General features: G+C 40.2%; 1 long non-coding RNA gene across 1 annotated transcript; it reads right to left on the reverse strand.

Moving 5' to 3' along the window:
- Window positions 1-8,708: 8,708 nt before the first annotated feature.
- On the reverse strand, window positions 8,709-18,278 carry LOC121970136. The gene is made up of 3 exons (XR_006108858.1): window positions 17,713-18,278; window positions 17,564-17,631; window positions 8,709-8,750 (listed from the first exon to the last, which is right to left on the reverse strand). It is a non-coding gene; the product is annotated as an uncharacterized LOC121970136 (long non-coding RNA).
- Between the last annotated feature and the right edge of the window lie 659 nt (window positions 18,279-18,937).

Raw genomic sequence — 18,937 nt, forward strand, 5'->3', positions numbered from 1 at the left:
CTTTACAAAAGTTTGAATTTAAGTTAAAGTCAGCTTAGGGTACAGATCAGGGGGTTTGTTCTCGATCAATCTGCGTCGATTTAAGAAATTAGGAGGAGGGTCACGAGATAAGTAACTCTCTTCTCTTAATTGCTGAATTGCCCCTTGAGCTCCCGCAGTAAAAGCTGATAAGATAGAGTTCACGATTGGCCTATTGAATTCAGGAGACTCGATCATGGCAGTGGCCCCTCTCTGTAACGGATATCTTTGCCACCCTTGTAAACCACCAAAACCATTTGAGAAGTCTTCAATTCAGCTTCTTTTTCAGAAACCTCGGTCTTGACTGAGTTAAGGGAAGTGCTCAAGGAAGTTATTTCATCTTCCTTCAGCTGCAGGGCTTTTAGCTTCTCAATCAATTCTGCTTCATAATTATCCTTTAGTTCGCTAAGTTTGGAAGTTAGTTCTTGGTTAAGGTCCGTAGCCAATTTAAATTGGGCCTCAAGACTTTCAATCTGAACCTCCAGTTGTTTCTTGGCGGCATTGGAAAACTCGGTAGAAGATAACTCAGTAACTTGTCGTCGCAGCCTATCATTCTCAGATTTCAATTTCTTGTTCTCAGTGTGTAAGTTGTGCATCAGTCTAGAAAACCCCATATTTTCTATCCATCGCTGGAAGTATAACAAAAAGCCATAAGATAATAGTTAAGAAATAGAAAGTGGGCGTCAGTAAACACACCTTATTCTCCTTATGGGAGAAGCGATCAATTGCCTCAGAGATAGAGAGCTTTTCAAAAAGGGAACGAACTTCATCCCAAGAGCTGGCAAAAGAACCCCCTAGTAATATGAGGAGAACAAGAATGGCAGAGGAACCAACCGAGAAGGAAGAAGTAGGAATAGACAGGGGAGCAAAGACTAAGTAAGAAGAAGGTGAGGAAGGTAAAGATCCAGAAGTTGGAATAGATAGAGGAAAAATAAAAGAGACATCACCAGAGGCGCTGGCATTAGAGAAAGGTGAGGCAGGAAAATTAAGAGAAGGGTAGAGCTCCGCCAACGTCGGCTCATCAGAAGGGAGGTCAGCCGAATCAAGACCTTCTGAAACTAGCTCATCAGCAGGAAGGATGAGCCTCCTTTTCGAAGGAGGAGCCCTAGTAAGTTTGCGTCCTGGACGTTTACCCTGAGAAATTTCAGTTATCGATTTACCAGAGCGACCAGGAGACGTGAGCTCAATGAGGGGAAGAGGGGCAGATGAGGAGGCAGTAGCAGCCGCTAGAGAGGTAACAGCGGGTACAGGATTGGGAAGGATTTCTGTAGAAGGACCTTCAGGAGCATCAAGAGCATCAAAAGCCCCCGAAGAGCTGGGTACTTCAGCTAAAGGAGCTGGCTCTTTGATTGAGGGGGAAGGAGTAATAGCAGCCAGAAGTTCGGCTTCCTTGGCGCGAAGTATGTCCTCTTCTACACGTAGTTCTTCATCAATCAAAGCATCATAAAAGTTCTCCACTGCACAGAAAAGAAAAATAGTTTAGGCAGTTAAAAGAAAGAATAGAGAAACAAGGTGTTACCTAAAGCAATTGGAGTATCAGGTTTGACGGGGCTTAAACCAAATAGGTATAGAAGATCGACCCTCAACCATTTAGGGATAGAAAGTCGGTGGCCTAATAACTTCTCACAATAAATAGGAAAAGAGGGAAGAAGATGAAACTCTTTAACGTCGGGCAAAGGAGGTAAGAAGGACTTCCAGGCATGAGACCAAGGAATGGGTCCTGGAAACTTCAAGAAGAAAAAACGGGATTTCCAAGCTTTGAGAGACGAAGGCATATCCCCAAAAAGGACCATTTTAGTCCGCGACTGGAATAAGAAAACACCAGGTTCCGAGCACTTGGGATAAGAAAACATGAAGAAATTTTGAGGAGTAGGAGGAATATCTCGTAAACGAAACAGCATGTAAGCACCGCATAGGTAACGAAATGCGTTGGGAGCAAACTGTTGCAAAGGAATATCAAAATACTGGCTTATTTCAATCAAGAAAGGAGGAATGGGAAACCTTAAACCTCCTATCAACTGATCCTTAAAAAAGGTTACGCAATTATCAGGAGGACGATGAGGATGATCAGTTGATTTTGGGATTATGATACTGTATTCCCGGGGAATTTCATATTGATGACGGATAGCTATTCTCGCATTTTTATCAAAGGAAGAAGACATATGGACATACCAAGGAGCAATTGCTTCCTCAGCCATAGATAAAAGTATAGGCTAGTGGAACAATAAATTACTTACTGAAGACAGGAAAGGGGATCGTCGAGAAACGGTGAGCAAGGGGTCTGGTTGAAGGCGGCAACAGGAAAAGAACTCTAGAGAAGAAGAAAGAAGGGACAAAGTTTAAAAGGAGATGAAGGGTTTAGGGTTTGAAAAGCACACAACTATCGTCAGATCAAAACACTTTTATCTCAGCAGACGCTGAGGATCACAATAGAAAGGCAAAAGACCCGCGTGACGTAGCGGTCAGATAAAGTATGTGTATCATAAAAACATTTATATCGGATGTGATAGGTCGGATCACACTAGGGTTGGTAACATCTCGGGGTACGCTTCTAACATTCTCTCACCTGAAGAAGAGCCAATCACCAGCTAGGAAGCTTCGAAAGAAGACGTGATTAACTGGACATGAAAAAGCGAAAAGACTGATTTTCTTGACTAAAGTCCAAGCTAGGGACAAAAAACATTTAAGCGCCAAAATTGGTGTTAGCCTTTTTACATGTCACAAGGCACTCCAAATTAATTAAAATTGAAACTCATTAAAATTAAGACAAGCATTGTAGCAACGAGTCCCAAGTCGTATTTTTTTCCAAGGGTTACTAGCAAAATGTGTGAGTGTTTGAGAATTGATTCAAATGAAATTATTACATCAACAAGGTCAACCTACCATTTCCATTTAGCTTGCAATTCAAAAGTAAGATCATGGAAGATTCGTTCTCACCAAACTTATATCAATTAAGAATCATTGAACTCAATCACAATAAATCCAATCAACCAAAACAAAGAGTCTGTAAATCCTTAAACTGAACCTAAGCACTAACTTATAAACACCAAAGTATCATCCAATTCACATTAACAATCAAATGCAACAATTTACTCAAAAACTCAAACAATGCAATGTTGAACAGAGTTACAATCAAAAACCCAAGTTAAGCTTCTGATATTAACTTCATCACAATCACTAAATAAGGTTCATTTGAATTCTTGAATTGAAAACTAGAAACCTTGTTATAATCTAAATGTCTAATTCTAAACCATAACAATATTGCAAACTGATTAAATAGCCAATCAAGATTCAATTTGCAAAAGTTCCACGAATTCAGGATTGCAAGTGAGACCATAGAATCGGGATTCAAAAGAAAACTCAAACAAGAACTAAAGTAAGAAATGCAAACAAGAATAAAATGCAATCTATCTATCAGATCTTCAGATCTGAGCAATTTTGTGACAATTCAAAGACAAAAGCAAAGAAACCTAAACCCTAATCATTCCACATCCCAAAACCGAAACCAATTCTCTCCAATCTGCTGAAAAACAAATGTGCTATCGGAAATCTCCCCTCAAGCACCCAACAACTAATCTCTACCTCTAGCTATTACCAGTAGGTGCTCATAGTCTTCGGAAACCTCCCCTCTAACTCCCAGTCTTCTGATAATCTCACCAACCGAAGAAAACAGAGGATGAATCTGTGATTGTGCAAACAGGATCAAATGGCCAATTCATCCAAGTTGTGCTATGGAATAGAAGTCGGAATGAGATCTGAAACTCAAAGAAACCTCCCTCTGAGCTCAGTTGGGTACGGAGTTCGCTGATCGGAAACCTCCTCGGATCAAGAACACGCGGTGAAGCAGAATCAAGCCGTGCTGAGAAACCTCCCTCTAGCACTTCTCTGATCGCCGGAAGATGAACGCCAGTAGCTTAGGATAGCTGTCGTTGAAGAAAGTTGCTCGCCGGATCTGGAAATGAGGAATGGGAAGCTCGGCGTCGCGGCAGAGAAGAAGCAGGAACAGTGAAGAAATCGCGAGCCGAGTCCAAGGTGTACACTGTAGTTTCTCAATGTTTTAAACCTCCCTCAGATTTGATCGGACGGCCAAGAATGCTCTAATCTCGATTAACAGTGGAGACATCTTCAGATCGAACTAAAAACCTCTGGATCTTCATCAATGGTCCAGATCTACCCCTCCTTATGTTGGATGAACCAGATGCTCAACGGATGGCTCAGATCTGATTAATCTTCAATGAACGATCCAAATCAATCCAGAGCTTGATCGCCTCATTTAATCCTAGATTTGAGCCCAATGCGGCCTAATCTGATCGGGTCTATGACCCTTTTGATGCCTACAAAACAATAATAAAATATTGGCATCAAATACCATGAAAATAGGCTAATTTACAATTATGTCCAAAATCAAATGCAATTATGAAATGTAATGCAAATATGAGTTTAAGCTATGAATAGACCAATAAAAACATGCATTATGATTCAAAATAATATAGCTGAATCATGATTATCAAATCCCCCACACTTAATCTTGGGCGTCCCGTTCAAGTCAAGAAAAACCTAAAATTATCTCCATAAAAATTTACTAGCAATACCTAAAAGATAGTAAAAAGAATTTAACTAAAATCATCTTAAAGATCACAAACATTCATGAATACAATTCAAACAATAATCAGTAAGTATGGTGGTTTCAATCCAATTAAAAAAATTAAGCAAGTTGCAATCTCACAAGGGATTTACCTATTCTAACTCTCACACTCAAAATTGCATATATGTGGAGCTCACTCAATGCAACTCATAACATTTCACTACTATAAGCTTGCTTATTTTCTAATTCTCCACCACCATAAACATAGCATACATGAATCAAAAGGATTAATCAACAAGAATTGAAATAGAATCAAAAAGAACAATGAAAGTGGATGAAATGGCAAAAGAAAAGTATTTAATGAAGAAAATGAGGAGATGAGAGTATTGGAGGAATATACTTGATGAGTTGACCATTTTGATGTGAAAAGAGATGAATATCATTTGTTATTACCAATTCAAAATATCAAGCTAACCTCTTCTTCAATTTGATGGCTAACAAAGAATCTTGATACTCAATCTCCAACTTTGATACTCTTTTGTCTTGCCATTTCCTCTTCTCTGTTTTTTTTCTCTGTTTTCACTGTTTTTCCAGCTCTTACACTTCAATTCCATCATTTGGAAGCTCAAAAATAATCTCAAATCATTAAGAATAATTCCCTCCCCCACACTTAAAGCATTGGTCGTCTCGGACAATGAAACATATCATGCCATTTAATTACTTGAAGCATCTCTACCCACTGGTTATCTTGTTTCCTTCATGAACTACACAATTTGTAGAATGGTCACCATAATGCCACAGTTCTGGATTTCTAAATAGTCTTCAAGGTGGATACAAATTCTCAAATATCTGAAATCTAAACCAAATTCAGAATTAGCACTAGGTAGAAGTAATTTTCCCTGTTTCAGACTCACAATTACAGCAGAAAAAAAATCAAGTACAAATGTAGAAGCAGCCTGCCTCTTAGAGTTTTGTCATGGAAGATTACATTAACAATTGGTAGGAGATCTTGAATTTCAACTCAAACTATAAAGATCCATCTTACAAAATTTAGTCTATACTTGAGCATTTAACTGATCAAGAAACATAGTAAAAACTCGATCCAATTCAGAAACGTCCAGTTACAAATCTGGGCATAGCACAATTGCACATAAGCAATGGATCAAAAATTTTTACATTTGAGCTTGAAAATTCTGAAACTCAGAATCAATTCAAAACACAAAATCCAAATCTTGCTACTAACTTATGCAATTAGATTTCAGACTTATCAGAATTAAAATAGTTTCTAAAATTTACATCTTCAAGCTCCTATTGGTCAAAATCAGAATTGGTACAATGCATGGGTGTTGAGACTGTAGTTTTGGCAATCAAAACCAATAGAATCCAATTTGAAAAATTAAGTTCCAGTTTTGATTTCAGCAAACAGATTCCAGTATGTTCACTGATCAGAAAATCTAGAAGCTAGACAGTGCCAGAAATCAAGTCCACTCAATCTCAATCCTCTTCTCATCAATCGGAAATAATTCTTAAGCAAAGCATAAAACCAATCAATAACAGGATCTTTATAATGTGCTAGCTAATGTTTATTCAAATGAAGCCAATGTATCACCCATAGCTATTCAACACTGAAATTCAGAACCCTGCGTCTCCTCACCAACTGATTAACGAAATTTAGTGATAGCAATTAATACAGTTCAACCTCAGTGCTGCTGCAAAAATTTTGGTACTCATTTGATACGCAATTTCATAACCTCTTCACTTCCCTTTCCCACTTCAACTTAAAATGGTTTATATGTTTATCCAGTAAACTTCCTTAGCTTAATGATCATTCCCAAATCTTCCCTTCTACACATGTTCTCCAATGGTTTAAGTGGGGTTACACTTCGAATTTCCATTTTTCATTTGAATCCGAACAGTTCTGATCTCTAAACAAATTCAGCTTCCCATTTCTGAATTTCATCACTAAATTGGGCAAGCAAGGACTTAATCAGCATTTGTTTCCTAAGAATTCTAGCAAATTACAAATTCTGGTTCTCAATCCCCTATCAATTTCTGAATTCAAAGACTTAAATCCAGCTGATTTTACAGCAGTGAAGCTCCACAAGAACAACTCAATCAAGCTTCCAAAACAACAATTTGGAGTTCTGCCACCATTATTTTTCAAAATTTGCCTACTGCAGAAACCAGCTGAAACCTTCTGCACATTTTCACATTCAGAATTTCAACTCTGGAAATCAGTTTCTGTTCGCAGAATTATAGAAAATCTGCAAACAAAATTAACACCAATCCAGCAGTCAGGTCTTGTTGATACATTCATTGACCATTCCCTTACTCCAACTTCATGTCAGTTTATCAATCATATCATTCAAGAATTCAGAATTAGGATACAAGTTTAATAGAATTTCAAGATCTTCTTGACAGGACTGTAGTGTAATTTCAGAATCCAGATTTGCAGGAATTCATGGTCTGAAAGTTTCAAGATCTATAAGTTAAGACTTGGTAAAGAAGTTGAGTCCTCTCCAGGAAATCAGTGATTACTTCCAGTTTCCTCAAAGTTTGCATCTTCAGAAATCTGAAAATTCTATTCCTTAATCACTTCATCAGTTACAGAATAATTACTGAAGTTCACAGCTTGCTATCAGATCTTTAGCAACAGATTCTTGTACCTTTCAATACTTCAGTAGGTCAAGAAAAGTGTTATCACAATTATTTCTAAAAGTTCAAGATCTTCAATTGCTTCCTAAGTGAATTTAAAAACTAGCTATACAAAGTTGATACACAATTGATACTAGATTCATTTTCTGATTCTACACACTGCTGTGAACAGAAGTTGATACTTTTAATTTCAGAACTGATCTTTGTCGCAACTGAATTGTAGTCTCTGCAGGAAAGCATTGCTGATCAAAATCTACACACAAAATTTGCACTAAATAGATTTTAATAACAAGTATTCTACAGAATTCTTGCACTGCAGTGCAAATGATTCCAGGATCTGCATCTCTGTCAATTTCCAGTGAAGAACCCGATCAAATTCTGCACAGCGTCTGCATATCCAATTCCAGCAACCCTTAATTTCATTGTCTAACAAATACTAGCTTTCCAGAACTTAATGTGAAATCTGCAAATGTTGTATGATTATCAAAGAAACATAATTCCAGCACTTCTACATTTTTTTCTTCTTGCAGTTTCTACAAATTTTTTTTTTACAGCTTCAAAACCTCACTGTTATACTTCCAATTGTTAGAGTGTATACTGAAAGCCTAAGCTTTGTAAACATTCATTATGAATAAAGAATCACGTTTGGTCAAATGATCTACATTTAGTTGTAGTTGTTCAATTAATTTATATTGTAGATAACATAGTATGTGGTGTCACATACAGAAGATGATGTTATTAGTACCTTATAAATTATAAACAGTAGCTCACGACCAAAATGGAAAGGAACAAACCATTAGAAGGTCGTAGTGTAATTAGGTATCAGTTTATCTTGACTGTATAATTACACTAGTACATTTAGAGTGTATTGAGTAGGACCATTTGAGGTCGTTTCTTTTATACTGACTTTATAAAGAAACAAAGACCTCGGTTATTATGGAAGTGTGTGCTCTTAATCCTAATATAATAACAAGCACATATATTTTGTCACGCCCCAGAAGAGTCCCTGTCCGAAGAAATTTCGGCAACATCTCCCCTGTACGACGGACAATCTGAAACTTTCTACATACATAAATACCTCAGCCACAGGCGGCTGGAATAATAACAGTAAATAAAACCAATCACCACGCAGTTTATATAAGTATTCAGCCTCTGGCTGTCACAACCACGCAGTTAATAAAATAGTAAACAAAACAATAAAACTCTGACTCGAAATCCACCCTACTCCACTACACTCGTAAAGCTCAAAACCGACGAACCCACCTCTTCTGCCGTCCAGGCAGACATATAGTAGAATAAAATCCAAATCATATCAAAGGTCCATCAAACGAAAGGATTTCATACAATATCCATATGAAAAATCCAAAACAAGACTAAAACAAAGTCTGATAGAGAAAAAAAACTAAAATAAAATAACAGCTCAACCCAGCAGAGGACTAGCACTACGTGCTGTGGGGACTAGCGACTGGAACTCCCTCCTGACAGCATCAACCTGAAAATAACAACAATGGAGGCGGGGTGAGTCCAACACTCAGCAGGTACAGTTGATATGCAAAGTAAAGAAATAACACTTAGCACTAATCATGCGTACAGTCTCCTGACAATAATAAAGATAGATGCAAATCGAAGAGAACAGGAGAGAAACTATACTAACCAGGACCCGGTAAAAGGACAAATAGTCCGAAAGGTATAGAAGACCTGTATGCATGTCAATCAAGGTATCCAAGCAATGTGCAGCATATAAGTGCAACAAACACAAACACAAACAATAAATGCATCATGCATATGATGCCAATGTCATGGTCACCCCTGACGCCAGTCAGCCGACTCACAACAACAGTGGGACCGAGTGGGTAGGGCTGTGACAACCGTGCACTCTGCAACACTACTCCTGATGAGTGATCGAGTGGACGGGATGCTGTCGGAGTACATACGTACTCCTACCCCAAATCATAAATGGGGGAGCGCAACGCTCTCATCTCCCGAGACACTATGACGGAGAGGAATCTCTAACGTGCTACACGCTACCCCTGAAAATCAATCAAAACATAAATCAATATAATTAACATTAATCAAAGTAATAAATCTAATCATTAAATCAACCGCAATCGTTTAATAAAATCAATCAATCAATTCAAGAATTGCAATCCAAAATTATTATAATTAATGTAATATAACTAAACCTAAACATAATCAATATATATCATTAAGTGAATGAGTATTGAATAATTCTAAATTAAACCCAAAATGTTAAACTTAATTAAATTGAAAACTTACACTTAATTATTAATATTACCTTTATTATAGATATAAATTTTAATTTTAATACGACCTTAATTATTAAACACAAACCTAACTAAATTAATTTAATAATTAAAATTAAAAAGTACAAACTTAACTAAACTTAATTAATAAGCACTAACCTAACTAGATTTTCTTAATCAAATCAACTAGGACTATGTTTTGTAGAATAGGATTTTCATGCATACCACTTATAATATTTTATTTTTTCCCAGATACTTGGATCATAAGAACAAATAAATAAAAAAAAACATAAATTTAGGGTAAAACCCTAATCACATATCCTCAATTTACCTTTTTAAATCTAATAGTTAATTAGGGTTAGCAACTAAATCCCCAATCAACCCATTAGATTAAATCCAAACCTAATTCCCTTAACACATAAACATCTAACTACAAAGCGCATCAAATTCCTACCCTTACCTAAATTCACAGCCTTGATTGTTGATCCACACACGGTTTGTTGTTGCCAGCAAAGGTATATTGCTGCTGTAAACAAATAAAACATCAATGTAATCAATTAACCCACTAACACAAGAATTTGCAAAAACAGAACCCTACCTGCTTTACCCAAATCTTCTTCCTCTCTGTCAATAGGCTATAGAAATCTGTGGATGCTCGAAATCTTGTGGCCGACGACAATACAGAGGGAAGAAGGCTTGTTTACTGACACTAGGCAGAGGAACAAATTGGCTACCGAATCTGGGCAATTGGAGTAGGGGTATGCACTGCTCCGTCCGGCCTCAAGTGATGGCATCGCCTGGTGCGGCTCGGGAAGGAAGAGTCGGCCGGAGAACTAGGGCTCGACGGCGGCCCGGCGCTAGGGCAGAGAGGTGCGTCGTCGGCACCTAGGGCAAGAAATCGCTCGGCTCCTGCTCGGTGTCAGCAATGCTCGGGCACAAGGGAAACACCGGGGTCGCGATCGGGAACCGAGAACCGGCGGCTCGGGTGCTGGCGGCTAGGGCACAGAATCAGTGAGGAAGAAAAGGAAGTGGGTGGCGGCGAGGAAGAAAGGCTCGGCTTCACCGAGAAGAGGAGAAGATAAAGAGAGGAACAGCCGTGGCCGGCGGTTAGGGCACCGAAGGAGAAGGCACGCGGCGGCGTCGGGGAGAAGAAGGAAGGGTGCGGGAATGAGAAGAAACAAAAAGAAAATAAGAAAATAAATAAGAAAAGGAAAAAGAGATAAATAAATAAATATTTTCCTCTCTTAAATGGGTAACCCAAACAGGCTTTCTCGAGGCCCCGTTTTTATCCCCGTTAACTCGTCCATACGAGCTCCGAAAAATTCCCGAAAAATGTCCAAAATTTCGGAAAATTCCCTTATTAATATTCGCCTATTTTCGGTATTTTACATTCTCCCCCACTAATAAAAAATTTGGTCCCCAAATTTCAGTATCTACTATCAGCAAGTACTAATAACAGATAATAATAATAAATACTGAACGGTAAATAAACTCACATACCTCAAGTGAAAAGATGGGGATATCGAGCTCGGATCGTATCCTCGAGCTCCCAAGTAGCCTCCTCGTCCGAATGATGCTGCCATCCGACTTTAACCAGTCGGATAGTCTTGTTCCGCAACTGACGCTCTTTCCGGTCGAGAATCCGTACCGGAACCTCCTCATAGGTAATGTCAGTCGAATCGAACCGATATTAGCGTGCGTCGGATCACATATCTCCTCGGCGGATATGAAATACATCGCGACGGTGGTAGTGCCCGGTCGGTGAAGCTCTTGCTCGATCCTCTCCAAGATCTCGAAGGGACCAATGTACCATGGAGCTAGCTCCTCGAGGGCAAATCTCTTCACCCCTTTCGTGGGTGAAACTCGAGAAATACACGGTCGCCAACAGAGAACTCTAGTGGTTTGCGTCTCCGATCAAGATAACTCTTCTGGCGGTCCTGCGCCTCGACATCCTCCGTCTCGATAATGACGAACTCTGCATCTCTTTGAACTATCACGGTCCCAACAATGGGCCTCTCAACCTCATCCTGTAGGACGGGTGTCCAAGGTCTACCATACAACGCCTCAAGCCATCCTGGATACCGAACGAAAGGCTGTCAGAAACTCTACCAACGGCAGATAGTCCTCCCAATCGCCTCCGAAATCCATAACGCGATCTCAACAGTCCTCTAAAGTCCGAATGGTCCGCTCACCGTCCATCTATCTCGGATGGAAAGTCAGATCAAAAGCCGCGCGCCCAAGGCGCCTGCAGACTCGCGTAAACGAGGCGAACCGTGGATCTCTATCCGAAATGATACTCAATGGAACACCTATGTAGTCTCGATAATCTCTCTGATACAGATCGCCAATCGATCCAGGAATCGGTCCTCCGAATCGCTAAGAAGCCGATTTGGTTAATCGATCAACGATTACCCAAATCGCGTCACGTCGTGTCCTCGGCAACTCTACCACAAAGTCCATGGTAATGTGATCCCACTTCCACTCGTGAATAGAATCACTGAAGTAACCTGCAGGTCTCGGTGTTCACCTTCACCTGCTGACAGACAAGACATCTAGCTACGAAATCGCGATATCTTTCTTCACGCCGTTCCACCAGTAGGAACGCCTCAAGTCTCGATACATGCGGGTCCCGCTGGATGGATCGCAAATCGAGAACGATGTGCCTCTGTAGTAGCTCTGTAAGACCGGATGAGGCGAGGTACGTAATCGCCTCGGAAGAATATAATACCTCCTCGCCTCGTAAAGCTCCTGTCCTAAGCTATCTCATTGCTAATAAACCGCAACGCCATCATCAGCCTGTGCCTCTGGATCCTCGTCGATCGACGATCGAGCAACCATGGTAACTGAATACCGCCTGCTTGGTCCTGCCTCAAGATCTAACTCGAGAAAGCTCAATCAAGTCCGCGATCAAGTGACAATGCGGTGTGCAAAGTCCTCCTGGACTTCCTCGAGTCATTCGACCACATTAGCTTTCCTGTGGTAGCTAATGGTACAATCGTAGTCCTTCAGAACTCCATCCATCTCCTCCGTCGAGAAAGCTCCTTCCGAGTGAAAATGTATTTGAGACTCTTATGATCGGTGAGAATCTCAAATGTGATCTGATAAATGATGGCCAAAGCTTGAGCAAAGATGATGGCGGTAACTCCAAGTCACGAATCGGTAGTTCCTCTCACTCCTTCGGTGACGAGGCGTGAGACTACTCGCCGTCGCATCGTAGCAAGCACCAAACCTCAAGAGATGCGTGGGTATAAAGTACAATCCATCCTCTCCGGAAGGTAAAACCAAAGTGGAGTCGACACTAATCTCCGCTCACCGGAAGTTGGTCTCGATCCTGACCATATGAACTTCACGCCTTTCCCAAGACGTGTCGGTGGCATAGCAATACGCGAGAATCCTCGACAAAACGCGTCGGTAATATCCGCCAATCGAACTGCGGATCTCTGAATCGACTTTACCGCTCCCAGGTGTGACTCGATCTTTGAGGATCAATGAAATACCTCTGCTAGAAACCACGTGTCCCGAAAACCGATCGAGGATAACCAGCACACTTGCGAACTTGCGTCTGGTGATGTCGTCGAAGAATCTCAAGATCGTGCGAAGATGTTGTCGTGCTCCTCCTCGAGAGTAGACAATATGTCATCAATGAAAAGCGATATACCGATCTAGATACTCCGGAAAACGCGGTTCATCAAATCCATAAACACTGGGCATTGGTAAGCCCAAATGGCATTACCAAAACTCATAATGTGATACGAAAAGTCTTACGGATATCGTAATCTCGACTCACCGATGATATCCGGATCGCGGATCAATCTTAGAATACACTGAAGTACCTCTGAGCCGATCAAACAAATCCTCGATCCGTGGTAATGGATATTTATTTACGACCATCGAATTCGTCGTAGTCAATACCAACCTCATAGTACCATCCTTTTCGACAAACAGAATCGGAGAACCACGGTGAAACACTAGGCGAATAAATCGCCTAAAGCTCCCGGGTTGAACTTTCACTCGTTCAACTCTTTTGGTGCCATACGATACGGACTTTCGATGTCGGTAGCGGTTAATCACCAATAGCGAACTCCACCGGCCGGGAGGCAAACCGCAGCTCCTCGGAAATACATCCGGTACTCAGAACGGAGCGTCGCGAACTACTACTGTCCTCAGTACTGATCAACGACAACAGAAAACTATGACAGCCGTGAGACAGCAGCTTCTGCGCCTGAATCGCCGAAATAATCGAGACACCGTCGTCTCTGATGCCAGTGAAACTCCACGAGGGTTGGTTCGGAGGCTGAAAGGTGACCATCCTCGTCTGGCAATCAACGGTAGCATGATATATTGACAGTCAATCCATGCCAAGTATGACATCAAACTCGACCATCTCCAATACTAGAAGATCTACCGTAAGTATCATGTTGCCAAAGTCTAACGGACAAACTCTGATCTCCTGGGTGACGTCTAAAGCATCACCGGACCGTAGGGAAACAGTCAGTCGCTGCGGTCGGAAAGTGGGTAACCTACTAATATTTAATTTTAACAAGTTTATCTGATTATAAAAGTCAGAGTTCAGCATAAATTGAAAATGCCCTGAATAGATTGGTATCCATTCTAAACATGTAGATGAATCAGTTATCTAACACACAGATACAGTTGCTTTAGTCATTCTAATCTCACTTACATCATAATTTGAAAATTGTATCATCGTAACTGAATTTCACATTAGTCATTGGCACCAGCTGATGCATATCTTTTAAGTGCTAAAATGGCAGTATCTGGTGGAGAAGGAAGCAAACTTCCTTTTGGTGTCCATAGGGCCAATGATGGATGAGACAGCTTGCACAAAATGCAACAAGCAAGTAGGGGATTGCTTGGCAATGAAATTAAAGATTGTACTGATACTGAATCAAAAATTTAGCTCTGACGAGTAATACTAACATCAGCATCAAGCTCTCACTTTATCAACTTTATTACCTTAATTTTTATACCACAATTCCATTCTCTATACGAATGAATACACTCACTTTGGATACATATGTTGAAGCATGATGGAATAAATTTTAAATGATTGGTACTCCTTTGTTCTCATTCTACCTAACTCTTTTACCTATATATAGCAGGAATGCAACAATCAGCTAGTGGATTGAAATTAAAATTGTATTGTACTATATCATATCAACACCCTGATGTGGTTTGGCAGAATGTGGTATGCCGTGAATTCAGATAAATCCTACTCCTTACACTTGTTATATATATAGGAGTAAGACTATAGTGATTAAATAGTCAATCTAATTAATTAGAATTTTAGAGGAAAAAGTTACAAATATATAATAAACATTTCGATAAACAAACATTAGTAAACATCATATCACTAGTGGAATTCATATTGACATGCTTTGGCGTGTGCCTAATTGTGTCTAGTGTTAGCGTGATACTATAATTCAATAATCCTTTTTGGAGGCAACATATACTTCATTGTAGAGATTAGTCATATCATTCAATATTTACTTTCATTAAGTTATCAAAACAATCAGTTTTCGGCTGTGCAGGATGGCAACCTATAATTTTACACAATGATTTGATCTGTATTAAGTTACTCCTATCTTTCCTTATAACACTGACTCCTTCTTAAGCATTCTTCACCTGTCATACTAAAGAACTTGTACACTTATTTTCTAATTCACAACCAACTGAAATTATAAAGTATGGTCGGTTGTATCATTGAATTAATTCTTATTCCAAATCAGGTGGTATGGGCATATCACATAATATGTTAAGATTTATATACGGGTATCACAGGTGATACTTGTCATTTTGCTTATATAGCCTCCTAGAAGTTTGTAACTTCAATATTCGGACAATTCTTACATTTGTTCCACCTATACTCACAGAAAAGCAAGATGTCACTGATTATGTCAATAACAGTTTGGAGTACTTAAGAAAAAGATCAATATTCGTTAGGATATAATAATTATTACTCAGGTATTATAAAATTAATCATTTTACCTATTTACCATCTGGAGATGTTCCGTCGCTGTCCAGTCCCCAATTTGACCTCAAAATTCCGAACGTACATATCGCCGGAAATCCAAATAAATCCGAAACAGAAATCCGAAACATAATCATATCGAAAATCCGATAATGCCCAGTTTGACTCATGAGGCTAACCCAAATATCCGAATACCAACAAGGGTATCCGATAAATCTCGAACACCAAAGGTGTATCATAACCCGCTCGATACCAAATAAATTGGTATCGGATAAATCCCGAAAATCAAAATACAAAACAAGATCGTAAACCTGCTCCGATACCACTAAATTGTCACGCCCGGAGAAGTCCCTATCCAAGAAATTTCTGACATCTCCGACGTGACAATGAAACTTCTACATACATAAACCACATGCGGCTGGAATAATAACAAGAAATAAAACCAATCACCACGCGGTTTATATAAGTATAAGCAAAACAACCACGCAGTTAATAAAATAGTAAACAAAACAATAAAACTCGACTAAATCCACCCTACTCCACTACACTCGTAAAGCTCAAAACCGACGAACCCACCTCTTCCAGGCAGGCATATAATAGAATAAAATCCAAATCATATCAAAGGTCCATCAAACGAAAGGATTCCATACAATATCCATATGAAAAATCCAAAACAAGACTAAAGCAAAGTCCGATAGAGAAAAAACTAAAATAAAATAAACCAACCCAAAGAGGACTGAAGACTACGTCTTGTGGGGACTAGCGAACTCCCTCCCGACAAAGATCAACCCGAAAATAATATGAGGCGGGTGAGTCCAACACTCAAGAGTACAATTGATATGCAGTAAAGAAATAACACCTAGCACTAATCATGCGTACTCGATAAAGATAAAGGTAACTCTGAATCGAAAAAGCGGAGGGAATCAGATTAAGCGGACCTTAAAAGGACAAACAACCGAAGGTATAAGACACATGCGTATCGATCAAGGTATCAAGCGAATGCGGCGATATAAGTGCAACAAACGCAAACCAACGAAGAATGCATCACGTATGATGCGCCAATGTCACGGTCACCCCGCGGTCGACTCACAACAACGGTGGGACCGAGTGGGTAGGTGTGACAACCGTGCTCTGCAACACTACTCCCGATGAGTGATCGAGTGGGCGGGATGTTGTCGGAGTACATACTCCTACCCCAAATCATAAATGGGGAGTGCAATGCTCATCTCGGACACTATGACGGAGAGGAATCTCTAACGTGCTTCACGCTGCGTCACACTACTGGCGGATCAACGGAGCACCGAAGAGTCAACCGACGTATCCTGCTACCCGTGGCGTCGCGACGAAGGCCACCGAGCGGTGATGAGCGGCGAAGTGCTCGACAATAAAGGATCAATCAATCACTCAGCATGCAATCATGCGAATGGTGCATGTCACTAAGCATGGTAATATACTAAACCAATCTCTGGATATATATCATAATGTGCACCAAAGCGAATGAATCATATCAAGATATACTGATCAATAAGGTATCAAACCTAGGTCCTGAACATGTGAAACGTGGTTATATCACTACCCATGAGCATGATAGATCAGGTACAAGACCAATACGAGATGCAATCAAACAATCAATCAAACAGGTAACATGTATTGGGCAGTGATTAACCGAAATAAATAGGAAACACAATTAATGCAACATATTATTTTCATTACTAAGCATATCAAAGACAATAAGTCAAAAGTACCCGCCTCCGAAAATAGAAAAGTCCAATCTGGTCCACGACGTCGAGATACTCGTCTCGCGTCAAAGTCTTGTATCAAACAATATACAAATATTTTATTTAGCTACTTCATAAGAACAGCTAAATAAAATCCCTAGGACTAAATTTAGGGTAAAACCCTAATCACATATCCTCAATTTACCTTTTTAAATCTAATAGTTAATTAGGGTTAGCAACTAAATCCCCAATCAACCCATTAGATTAAATCCAAACCTAATTCCCTTACCACATAAACATCTAACTACAAAACGCATCAAATTCCTACCCTTACCTAAATTCACAGCCTTGATTGTTGATCCACACACACGATTTGTTGTTGCCAGCAAAGGTATATTGCTGCTGTAAACAAATAAAACACCAATGTGATCAATTAACCCACTAACATAAGAATTTGCAAACACAGAACCCTACCTGCCTTACCCAAATCTTCTTCCTCTCTGTCAATAGGCTATAGAAATCTGTTGATGCTCGAAATCTTGTGGCCGACGACAATACAGAGGGAAGAAGGCTTGTTTACTGACACTAGGCAGAGGAACAAATTGGCTACCGAATCTGGGCAATTGGAGTAGGGGTATGCACTGCTCCGTCCGGCCTCAAGTGATGGCATCGCCTGGTGCGGCTCGGGAAGGAAGAGTCGGCCGGAGAACTAGGGCTCGACGGCGGCCCGGCGCTAGGGCAGAGAGGTGCGTCGTCGGCACCTAGGGCAAGAAATCGCTCGGCTCCTGCTCGGTGTCAGCAATGCTCGGGCACAAGGGAAACACCGGGGTCGCGATCGGGAACCGAGAACCGGCGGCTCGGGTGCTGGCGGTTAGGGCACAGAATCAGTGAGGAAGAAAAGGAAGTGGGTGGCGGCGAGGAAGAAAGGCTCGGCTTCACCGAGAAGAGGAGAAGATAAAGAGAGGAACAGCCGTGGCCGGCGGTTAGGGCACCGAAGGAGAAGGCACGCGGCGGCGTCGGGGAGAAGAAGGAAGGGTGCGGGAATGAGAAGAAACAAAAAGAAAATAAGAAAATAAATAAGAAAAGGAAAAAGAGATAAATAAATAAATCTTTTCCTCTCTTAAATGGGTAACCCAAACAGGCTTTCTCGAGGCCCCGTTTTTATCCCCGTTAACTCATCCATACGAGCTCCGAAAAATTCCCGAAAAATGTCCAAAAATTTCGGAAAATTCCCATATTAATATTCGCCTATTTCCGGTATTTTACATATTTGATATTTATTTCTTTAATTTATCAGTGGGTGAGATTTAGTTCGATGAATCAATAAGCCCGATAAGTTGGGAAATGGTATCACTTATAGTGTGTGTTGTTGATTATAGAAGGAAACTGTGTCCTAGAGATACTAGGTTGATAATGCCCTCAAGAGGAGCTCAAAAGGATTGTCATGTTAAACCCTGCAGGTGGACTTAGTCCGACATGATGATAAGGTTGAGTGGTACTACTCTTGGACTAAGATATTAATTAAATGAGTTGTCAGTAACTCACTTAATTAGTGGACATTCGATATCTTAAACACAGTGAGACTAACACACTCATAATAAGAAGGAGCCCAAAAATGTAATTTGGGATTGGTGCGGTAGTTCAATAATAGTTCTCTAGTGGAATGAATTATTATTGATAAAATTAAGTTGTGTGTTCGGGGCGAACA

The sequence above is a fragment of the Zingiber officinale genome, chromosome 4A (genome assembly GCF_018446385.1).
Source record: "Zingiber officinale cultivar Zhangliang chromosome 4A, Zo_v1.1, whole genome shotgun sequence".
In the NCBI taxonomy this organism is placed as follows: Eukaryota; Viridiplantae; Streptophyta; class Magnoliopsida; order Zingiberales; family Zingiberaceae; genus Zingiber; species Zingiber officinale.